The sequence below is a fragment of the Bombus terrestris genome, chromosome 17 (genome assembly GCF_910591885.1).
Source record: "Bombus terrestris chromosome 17, iyBomTerr1.2, whole genome shotgun sequence".
In the NCBI taxonomy this organism is placed as follows: Eukaryota; Metazoa; Arthropoda; class Insecta; order Hymenoptera; family Apidae; genus Bombus; species Bombus terrestris.
In genome coordinates this window covers 7,185,156-7,197,209 of record NC_063285.1, presented here as the reverse complement: position 1 = coordinate 7,197,209, position 12,054 = coordinate 7,185,156, and the positions used below count along the sequence as shown (strand labels likewise).

Below are 12,054 nucleotides of genomic sequence, written 5' to 3'. Positions count from 1 at the left end.
ATTTATTTTAGCGACGTGACATTCCGAAATATGTTCTGATAAGGTACAATAAGTATGCTATATAACAATTTGATTGTAACTAAATTTAAAAATGCAAATTTCATGGTCGCTATTCAGAAGCGACAAAAATTATAATCAGCAAATGTACTGAAATAAGAGCCAATATTGGATCCATAGCAATATTTAATTTTTACTGTATTATTTCAGTCATTATCATATCGTTGTGTTCTTGTTTCAAAACTTCTGTATCAATAAAGATAATATTGGAAATTGATAATGCGTTGAGCACTGAAACATTTTCCCTGTCCTTGCCGGTCGTTTAAATTCAACATAAAATCTAACCTGTTTTGAAGATATTTTGTTTTTGTTTATAGTATATGTCGGGTTAACGTTCGGTTCAAGGGCGTGTAACGAATCTTCATTCGGACTAGCCATTGTTGTTGTATAATTGTTTCAACCGAGATTCGCGTTTCGGAGATGTTCGCGGAGACGTTCGGGGAGACGCTCGGTGAGACGCTCGGGGAGATGCTCGAGGAGACGTTCGGGGAGACGAGGATGTGCGTCTCGAACGATGTGACGAACGCGGGGTCGGTGAACTAGGCGAAAATCGACCGTTGGATGATCGGTCGCTCGACGATCGACTGCTCGATGTTCGGTTGACACGTGTTCGTGGTTTGCTATGCCCATGGTCTTGATGCAGATACGTGTGGTGTCGCTGTCTACAGATGCGACATGACCCCGCGGAGCATTGAGTAAGAGCGTGTCCCTTGCCTAAACAATTGGTACAGAGCGACGCCCTTTTGGCGATTTCCAGGCGTTCTTTGGGCGACTTCGCTTTCAAGACATGACAATTCCATAATTCGTGTTGTCCGTGGCAGTTCGGACAAACCAACGTATTATGTGTAGTTATGAATGTATAACTTCGCGGCGCGTTCGGTCGCCGACGGTCATGTTGATCGGACGCCCTTTCTTTGACGGTTGATGCTGAACACGTTCTATCGCCATTCGTCCGTGTTTTCAGAAAATCTACCAAGTGCGTGTATGACGGCAGTTTCTTGTCCGGTAGTGTACGTTGCCATTTGCGAATGATGGCTGAGGGTAGCTTCGACGTGAAAAGCTTTAAGAGAACGGCGTTTGACGTGACTGGGTCCCCGAGATTTTCTAACGCTTGGAGATTTACCTTGACCGTCTCGATAAGATCGTCTATAGCTTCGGGTGTTTCTTTAGTTATTTTCGGATAGTCGAAAATCAAGTCCCAGTGACGCATGCAGATTTGACGGTGGCAGTCGAATTTTTCCTTAAGAACGTCAATGGCGATTGCGTAATTCGACTCGGTGATGGCTAATGACTGTATGCTTCGCGCGGCCCATCCAGTCAGGGCTGATCGGAGATGATAAAATTTCTGAACCGGTGTTAAATGTTCATTTTGATCTATCGTTGACGAGAAGGAATCGTAAAATGATTGCCAATCCTCGAGGGCGCCATCAAATGTAGGTATCCGAACCTCCGGTAGTTTAAGCGAAGCTGACTCGCGACCGGCGGCTGATTCGCCGCTTGTCGATTGTGACGGCGTACTTCGTCGTATATTGATCAATTGTTTAGTTATTCGGTGTTGTAGTTTTTCGTATTCTTCCGCTAGTTCAATGCCGCGCGCGATCTCTCCCTCGTCTATAGCTACGATCTGATTTTGTATGGCACGGAGTTCCGTCTCGTAGATTTCTAGACAATCTTTAATTTGTATCAAGTCGATCTCTTTCGGACAGCCAGATTGTTCGATGTCGTCCAGTTTTTTTGCGAAGCGTGTAAACTGGGCGATATAGTAGCCCCGGCGACGACGCAAGGTGGCGAGTTCGTTTCCGGTTGCCATTATTTGTTATGTAATTGAGAGTGAAATAGTTTGAACTTACTTCTGTTGGCGATTATCCACTTTGCGGCAGGAGGCTGTGTGGTTGCGTTTCAACCACCGAATTATACCTCTTCAAAGGTGACGACCCTTTACGTTACTGACCTCGCTGTAGTAGTAACGCTTCCGCTGCTGGTTGTGTTGGGTTCACGTGGCACTGTATGGTAGTGGGTGTCACTGGCGTGCACTTTTCACTTGACACTGAATCCGGCTCGAAGGACCAAATGTTTCAACCGTTCGCGGAGAGACGCGATCGCTAGATAACGCGTCAACGAGAGTCGTAAATTCTCGTTACGATTAAACAATCGACGCCACGAACTGATTGATCCCCTATTTCTATTACGAGAATAGAGGTGGTTAGGTTTGAGTGTATAGGAACAACTATACTGCGTTGGTTGATAAAAGTTTAATAAAAATAACGAAACAGCAAGTTCAGTCAAAGATCAACAATTAAAAACGAAAAAGATAACAGTCAAGGTTTTTTTGGCGGTTTGCTTATAACGAGATCTATCGCACTTCGCAGCTTGAGACAGACGTTATGTGCTAGATTCGATTCAATGTGTAACGTTCGACGTGTCACAAGGAACAGACTGACTTTAGATGATTTCTTTGTCTCATTTTTAAGACGACCCCCACTATACTTAGGTCACGCCACCGTTCGCGCCTATGATCACGTATGTCTGTTCTTGCGTGGAAAATGTAACGGACAAAATTCGACGTTTCGAGAACTCTGCTTGGCGACAGCTATGCGCTCGTCGATGTATGATCCGGCGGTCAGATAAGACGATCTGACTGCGACATTGTAGGGCCGCGAGCGGCGGTTAGAAAATACAGCCTGTGGTAAGCCTCGTGGCGTAACAGCAATAGAGATTAAATTTACTGGTATGAATATTGATTTTTATAAAGTTTGACAATAACATGGTGATTAAACACTCGAGATGTTAGTGACAATGTTCTTAGGTCCAATAACGAATCCACGGTCAACGGGGTAACTCAAAGCAACGTTTTCTGCCACGCTCGGTATAATAATCCACGTAAAGACGACGTATCAAACTCTCCAAGGCGATCGCAAGAATAATATACTGATGGGAATTATCCTCTCCTTACGATAGCGTTTGTTCGTTGCATATTGCCCGGGGATATCAACAAAATTCCAGCCGCTGTTGCTAGGCAGACCCGCGTAGAGCTGACATTGCTCCTGCCCGGGGTTTGATTGTTAATACAACGTGTGTCCCCCAATATTGGCACTTCTCTGTTAGGTAAAAACGTTCATTCCGTGACCGTGGCTACGTTCGACGACCAGTTGTGCCACCTCGAGACCCACCGTCACAGATCTCGGGCAAACATAATAGGATTGAATCATAACAACGATTTCTAAATCTTATCATTTAAGTACAGCTATAACAAATAGTCTAGACTAAAGTATTGGGGATCTTCCCAAAAATTCCAAAAGAAAAGCTCCGATGTCCCCTCATCTCCGACATATATATGTCGGGTTGGCGTTAAGATTAGAATTAGGGTTAAGGGTGTGAAACGAATCCCTATTGGCATTAGACGTGATCATTATGCAATAGGGGAGATATTTACTAGTGCAAATATGACTATGATAGAATTTGACAAGTAATCGCGATAATTAGATACTCGAGAAGCTAATGACAATGATCCTAGGCTCAATAACGAATCCGCGGTCAACGGGATGACGAACTCTACTCTTCTTGAGCGTCTAAGTTGTACTCAATGTTAATGCATGGGGCAATCACTACGTATCTGAGGGTTACTTGAATCGTCGTTGAGATCGTGCGGAAGAGTGATTCTTCATCACGGTAACGCTGTCGAGGAAAACTATGATGGGTGTGCCTATGAGCACGAGGTTATCGGATTCATGAAGAAAAGTCTTCGTTTGGAAAGTGAGGGAAATTGGCGTTACTGTTAATTGGTCAATTTCCATATTGGAGGTTAGTGTAGGGTGCTAGCCGCCCTTAAGAGAAAGTTCGAGAAGAGGAAGCGTCGTTCGTGAGAAAAATAGATTTTCTTTTTTTTTTTTTATTTATTAGAATATTTACAATCAATTCTTGTTCAGAATTTTCAGTAACTTAATATGGCGTGATACAATGACATGGATTATAATAGTTTTATATTGTTGGTTCTAGTAGAAACTAAGGATTTAATCTAGAGAGTATTTTCTTTTTAGTCTGCGGATCTAGTCCATCGTGTCCAGTAGTTGGGCGACTAATGGGTTGTGGTGGCTGTTGACTCTTGCGTTATATCTGCTTCTGGACTTGTGTATTTCATCTTTGACCGTAGGTATCTTGAGGTCACGGTGGACTGTTTCGTTGGTAACATACCAGGGTGCATTTAAGAGAGATCTATTGGAAGCGTTGGAGTATTTCAATGTTGGAATTACTTGCTGTTCCCCATAGTTGGATTCCGTAGGTCCAGACTGGTTTTATTACGGTCTTATAGAGCGTAATTTTGTTCTGCGTGCTTAGGTTGGAGCGACGGCCGATGAGCCAATAAAATTTTTTGAGTTTGTCCCTGAGTTGTTTAGATTTGTCTAAGATATGTTGTTTCCAGGTTAATCTTCTGTCCAGAGTCATGCCCAGGTATCTGACTGTGTCCTTGTTGGGAACTGTTATATTGTTAATCGAGACCTGTGGGCAGGTTTGTTTTTGCAGCGTGATGGTTACATGTGTGGATTTTTTTTCATTAATTTTGAAGCGCCATTTGTGGAACCACTTTTCCATTGAGTCGAGACCTCGCTGGAGAGTGGATGAGGTTGTTGTCGGGTTGGCGTGGGACGCTAATAGCGCTGTGTCGTCGGCAAATGTTGCTATGGTTATTCCTGTTGATATTGGTAGGTCGGCAGTGTAGATGGAGAATGGAAGGGGCCCGAGGACATTGCCTTGGGGTATGCCCCATTTGGGAAAGTTGTGGTAATGGCGTCTGTGTATTTAACCATGAATTGCCTATTGGTTAGGTAGGACTTTGGGATGGAGTAGTAAGTGTGTGGTAGGACTCTTAAGTTTGTAAAGAAGCCCTTCGTGCCATACTTTGTCGAATGCCTGTTGAATATCAAGGAATACCGCTGAGCAGTATTTTTTCTTTTCGAGGGTTTGGCTGATATTGTGTGTTATTCGGTGGATTTGCTCTATTGCGGAATGCTGCTTCCGAAAGCCGAATTGATGATCTGGCAGAGTTTTCAGATCCTCTATTAGTGGAAGGAGTCGATTCGTTAGCAACTTTTCGAATAGTTTTGACAAAGTGGGTAGAAGACTAATTGGGCGATAGGAGCTAGTTTCGTGTGGGTTTTCCGGGTTTAGGGATGAGCGTAATTTGTGACGTTTTCCAAGTTTTGGGATAGTATTCAAGGCGAAGAATTGCGTTGAAGATTGAAGAAATGAGTGCAATCCCTTTTACAGGTAATTCCTTAATTGCTTTGTTACTTATTTGATCTGGTCCCGGTGCTTTCCTGGGGTTCAGACGATGGATTAATTCGGTAACCTCTAGAGAAGTGAAAGGTTTAATGGGGAGTAACATTTGGAAGGGGGGGGGTTAATATTATCACTATTTTTTCACTGTTTAGCACTCTTTTGTTTTTCTTTTTTTTTTCACTCTCTCACTGTATACTGTACACTGTATAACTTGCCGCGCTCACTGTTAGGGCCTACGCCTGGTAATCCCTTAGGGCCGAGAGGTCCGACCTACTCGGAGGTTCACGGTCAACTGGGTGTATCTATCACAGCCAACGGGCGTTGACAAAAAAATCTGGTAAGTGCCGTCGAAAGGCGACAGTGCCTTACCATTTATATGTGTTCCATCCTTGTCTAGGGGAGTGCTAAACGTCTCTCCTTTCATACTACACATTTGTTCTGGAACCTATAGAACAGTCAACTGCTTCTCATAACTACAGAGTAGTCACGTCATCTATATTTCTTCCACGACATCAGGAGGGTCAACTCAACCTTTACTACTACACTAGACTTTTTCTTGGAATAACAGAACAGTCTATCATCGGGAGTCTATATCAACTGAACATTCAAGCAGTTCTATCTCAGTTCGAATACTCTCAACACCTCAAGACTTTTTCGAAGGTCTGCGAAGGTGTCACCTATCTACCCGTATTCAATCTCGGTCTTCAGATCAGTCAACATCTCTATCCGGATTCTCTCATGAGGTGATGGGCGTGATAGGTATAGAAGAATCACTCGTGTCGTTAACAATAACAATTTATTTGCTTCGGGGACTCCTGCTCGGACAGCCGAGGAGGACGGACGTGTCTAGAAGGTCGTCCTCTCCAGATATAAGTGAATAGTGAAAAAGTGCTCCAAAGTAATAGTGCCGCAAAGTGATAGTGAGGAGGAAATAAAATAACAATGCAGATACCAACTATAAACATAGCAACAAAAGGAGAAACATATTATATAAAAACCAAACAAACTAACATGGAGACAGAAGAAACTAAAGAGCATCGGGGACAGGAAGATAGCAATTCAGAACATGAAAGATACTACCAGGATGAAAGCTGGAAGCCAGTGAAGGCTAGCAAAAAACGTAAAACAACCACAGACACAAGTGCCATAGGAAACCCAGTCACAGAAAAGCAGCGATGGCTGCAAGAATTACCACTAAGTAACTCCTTCAACTCACTAACTGAAGAAATAGACGCTGACCCCGTAAGTAAAACCACTATCCAAACAAACCATATTACAAAACCACCACCTATCTTTGTTGAGGCCCAAATAATAGACCCGCTCATCGATCTACTAAATAATCTAGATGAGAAAAACAACTACACAATAAAGCAAACAAAATTGGATCAAGTAAAAATACAAACAAACACACCAGAAACATTTAGGAAAGTTATAAAAGCATTAAAAGAAAAAAATGCTATCTACCACACGTATCAGCTTAAAACTGAAAGGAGCTATAAAATAGTCATAAGAGGATTGCATCCTAAAACCAACGTACATAACCTAAGCGATGAGTTAGCTAAAATTGGACATCAAACAAGAACAATAAACAATATAACAAGATTCGACACAAAGCAACCACTACCACTATTCTTAATTGAACTTGAACCCAGAAACAATAACAAGGAAATATATGATATCAAACAAATACTAAACACAATAGTAACAGTCGAACCACCACGACACAAAAAAGATATACCTCAATGCATGCGGTGTCAACAATACGGACACACTAAGAACTACTGCAACAGAAGCCCAGCCTGCGTCAAGTGCGCAAAAAATCACTTAACTGCACACTGCCCATATTCAGGAAAAATAGAAAAAGTTAAATGCTCCAACTGTAACGGTAACCACCCAGCCAGCTATAAAGGCTGTGAAGTAAGAAAACAACTACAACGAAAACTGTTCCCGCCCCTACGAAGCAGGACAAGCACTAACACGCAAGCCCATCATGACAGCACAAAACCTGAAATATTACCAAATACAGAGCAAGCAATAAATACCAAACCTATCAGCACCAACACCATTGGTGGTCTAAGCTATGCTCAAGTAACCAGCCAACCAACACACACACATAACCAATACCACAGCAATAGTAACAACGACACTGCAGAAATCAAAGAACTGCTCAAACAATCCATAAAGAACACCGAAATGCTAGCCAGAATGATAAGCGAACAAAATGCAGTACTCAAACAGCAAACTCAACAAATCACAGTCATGCTACAACTAATTACAAACGTGCTAAGCAAAAAATAAAAACGGACACTCTAAAAATAGCAGCCTGGAACTCAAACGGCCTACAACAACGGGCCCTCGAAATTAAAACATTCATATACAATAATAATATAGACATACTACTTGTCTCAGAAACACACTTCACTACAAAAAGCTATTTGAAAATACCATACTACACCATATATGATACCAAACACCCCTCAGGAAAAGCTCACGGAGGGACAGCAGTGATAGTCAGAAACGATATCAAACATTATCTTCACAGCCAAGTTAACAAAGAATATTTACAAGCAACCACTGTTACAGTTCAAACTAGCAGCAACTACTTCCAGTTGTCAGCAGTATACGTGCCCCCGCGACACAAAATAACAACACAAATGTGGGAAGAATACTTCCAGGACCTAGGGGACAAGTACATCGCAGCGGGAGACTACAACTCAAAGCACACGCTCTGGGGATCAAGAAACATTACACCTCGAGGTAGAACACTGGAAAAATACATTAGAAATAATAACCTCAATATATTATCCACAGGAACACCGACACATTGGCCGACTGACCTGAACAAAAAACCAGATCTTCTGGACTTTGCAGTTACAAGAGGACTAAACACAAATAAACTAAAAATAACACCCAACCTCGAGCTCAGCTCCGATCATACACCCATAATAATTGAATACAGAAACAAACCAATTCACTATAGCAAACCAGAAACACTATGCAATAAAACCACCAATTGGCAAACTTTCAAAGAAATAATAGAAAGCAAAATAAACTGCAACATCCCGTTAAAAACTCCTGAACACATAGAACAGGCAGTAGCAACATTGACAGCAACTATTCAGGAAGCAACAAGGACAACCACTACTCCCGAACCAACCAGCAGACAAACAATAACAATCCCGCAAGAAATACTTGACAAAATCAAAGAAAAAAGAAAAGCAAAAGCAAAATGGCAAAAATACAGAACCCGAGAAAACAAAAAACACTTAAACAAACTTGCAAAGGAAATAAAAAACAAAATAAAGGAGCACAACGATAACGAATTCTCAAAGTTCATAGGGACACTCTCCACACACGAGAACACCAACTATTCACTATGGAAAGCCACGAAAAAAATAAGGAAGCCAATAATACCCGTCCCGGCAATCAGAAAAGCAGATAACACATGGGCAAGAAGCAACGAAGAACAAGCTGAAGAATTCTCCAACCACCTCTACAACACATTCACACCACACATTACCAACAACAGCAACCTCAAAAGTCATACGGAGGAGGATCCACAAACCACTGCTACCACAGCCGACAAGGAATACACCATACCTAAAACATCGGCACAAGAAATTAGAAACATAATTGATAAAACAAAAAACCACAAAGCGCCAGGAATCGACCTAATTAATGGTAAAATCTTAAAAAACCTTCCGCCAAAAGCAATAAGACTAATAACAGTAATATTCAACGCAATTCTAAGAATCCAATACTTCCCCAAACCATGGAAATTAGCACAGATCAAAATGTTACATAAACCAGGCAAAGACCCGCACCAAACTGCATCTTACAGACCAATATCACTGCTTCCAGTATTTTCCAAAATACTGGAAAAGATAATATACGACCGCATAAAACCAATAATAGAGACAAAAAAACTAATACCGGATCACCAATTTGGTTTCAGAAACAAACACTCCACGATAGAGCAAATGCACAGGCTTATAAACGAAATAATAGTAGCACTAGAAAACAAGGAATACTGCACAGCCCTCTTCATAGACATAGAGAAAGCATTCGATAAAATTAACCATGAAAGTCTACTACAAACAATTAGGAAACAATTCCCGGAGCAAATACACCACTTAATAAAATCCTACCTAAGCTGCAGAACCTTCGTAATAAAAATCAAGGACACACATTCTCAAGTTAAAGGCATCAAGGCCGGGGTACCACAAGGAAGCGTCTTAGGCCCAATCCTATACACATTATACACGGCGAACATACCAACAACTACCAACAGCACAGTATTGACATTCGCGGACGACACAGCTATACTAGTCAGGCATACTAACCCAGAAACGGCAGTCAAAATACTACAAGAACACATCGTAAAAATAGAAAATTGGCTACATTTTTAGCTACGATTTTAGCCTGTATTACCTCTATTTTGTTTATATGGCTCATTGCTGCCGTCCCCCATAGTGGTATTCCGTACGTCCAGATTGGTTTTATGATCGTTTTATATATTTTTAACTTGTTTTCTGTGCTTAGTTTGGATTTTCGGCTTGTTAGCCAATGCATTTGTCTTCTTGTTTTCTGTATTTTTTCTACTATTGATTTGATGTGTAGTTTCCAGGTGAGTTTTTGATCTAAGTGGAGTCCTAGGTATTTGACATGCTTTGTTTGCGTTATATGCGAGCCGTTCAATAGGATGTTTGGTGGTGTCTTTTTCCGTAGCGTGAATGTAATATGGTTGCATTTATTGGGGTTTGCTTTTATTTGTTTTTCTCGTAGCCAATTTTCTATTTTTACGATGTGTTCTTGTAGTATTTTGACTGCCGTTTCTGGGTTAGTATGCCTGACTAGTATAGCTGTGTCGTCCGCGAATGTCAATACTGTGCTGTTGGTAGTTGTTGGTATGTTCGCCGTGTATAATGTGTATAGTATTGGGCCTAGGACGCTTCCTTGTGGTACCCCGGCCTTGATGTCTTTAACTTGAGAATGTGTGTCCTTGATTTTTATTACGAAGGTTCTGCAGCTTAGGTAGGATTTTATTAAGTGGTGTATTTGCTCCGGGAATTGTTTCCTAATTGTTTGTAGTAGACTTTCATGGTTAATTTTATCGAATGCTTTCTCTATGTCTATGAAGAGGGCTGTGCAGTATTCCTTGTTTTCTAGTGCTACTATTATTTCGTTTATAAGCCTGTGCATTTGCTCTATCGTGGAGTGTTTGTTTCTGAAACCAAATTGGTGATCCGGTATTAGTTTTTTTGTCTCTATTATCGGTTTTATGCGGTCGTATATTATCTTTTCCAGTATTTTGGAAAATACTGGAAGCAGTGATATTGGTCTGTAAGATGCAGTTTGGTGCGGGTCTTTGCCTGGTTTATGTAACATTTTGATCTGTGCTAATTTCCATGGTTTGGGGAAGTATTGAATTCTTAGAATTGCGTTGAATATTACTGTTATTAGTCTTATTGCTTTTGGCGGAAGGTTTTTTAAGATTTTACCATTAATTAGGTCGATTCCTGGCGCTTTGTTGTTTTTTGTTTTATCAATTATGTTTCTAATTTCTTGTGCCGATGTTTTAGGTATGGTGTATTCCTTGTCGGCTGTGGTAGCAGTGGTTTGTGGATCCTCCTCCGTATGACTTTTGAGGTTGCTGTTGTTGGTAATGTGTGGTGTGAATGTGTTGTAGAGGTGGTTGGAGAATTCTTCAGCTTGTTCTTCGTTGCTTCTTGCCCATGTGTTATCTGCTTTTCTGATTGCCGGGACGGGTATTATTGGCTTCCTTATTTTTTTCGTGGCTTTCCATAGTGAATAGTTGGTGTTCTCGTGTGTGGAGAGTGTCCCTATGAACTTTGAGAATTCGTTATCGTTGTGCTCCTTTATTTTGTTTTTTATTTCCTTTGCAAGTTTGTTTAAGTGTTTTTTGTTTTCTCGGGTTCTGTATTTTTGCCATTTTGCTTTTGCTTTTCTTTTTTCTTTGATTTTGTCGAGTATTTCTTGCGGGATTGTTATTGTTTGTCTGCTGGTTGGTTCGGGAGTAGTGGTTGTCCTTGCTGCTTCCTGAATAGTTGCTGTCAATGTTGCTACTGCCTGTTCTATGTGTTCAGGAGTTTTTAACGGGATGTTGCAGTTTATTTTGCTTTCTATTATTTCTTTGAAAGTTTGCCAATTGGTGGTTTTATTGCATAGTGTTTCTGGTTTGCTATAGTGAATTGGTTTGTTTCTGTATTCAATTATTATGGGTGTATGATCGGAGCTGAGCTCGAGGTTGGGTGTTATTTTTAGTTTATTTGTGTTTAGTCCCCTTGTAACTGCAAAGTCCAGAAGATCTGGTTTTTTGTTCAGGTCAGTCGGCCAATGTGTCGGTGTTCCTGTGGATAATATATTGAGGTTATTATTTCTAATGTATTTTTCCAGTGTTCTACCTCGAGGTGTAATGTTTCTTGATCCCCAGAGCGTGTGCTTTGAGTTGTAGTCTCCCGCTGCGATGTACTTGTCCCCTAGGTCCTGGAAGTATTCTTCCCACATTTGTGTTGTTATTTTGTGTCGCGGAGGCACGTATACTGCTGACAACTGGAAGTAGTTGCTGCTAGTTTGAACTGTAACAGTGGTTGCTTGTAAATATTCTTTGTTAACTTGGCTGTGAAGATAATGTTTGATATCGTTTCTGACTATCACTGCTGTCCCTCCGTGAGCTTTTCCTGAGGGGTGTTTGGTATC

General features: G+C 41.2%; 1 non-coding gene across 1 annotated transcript; it reads right to left on the bottom strand.

Moving 5' to 3' along the window:
* Positions 1-5,660: 5,660 nt before the first annotated feature.
* Positions 5,661-5,765, bottom strand: LOC125386823. The gene has a single exon (XR_007227262.1). It is a non-coding gene; the product is annotated as a U6atac minor spliceosomal RNA (small nuclear RNA).
* Positions 5,766-12,054: the final 6,289 nt, after the last annotated feature.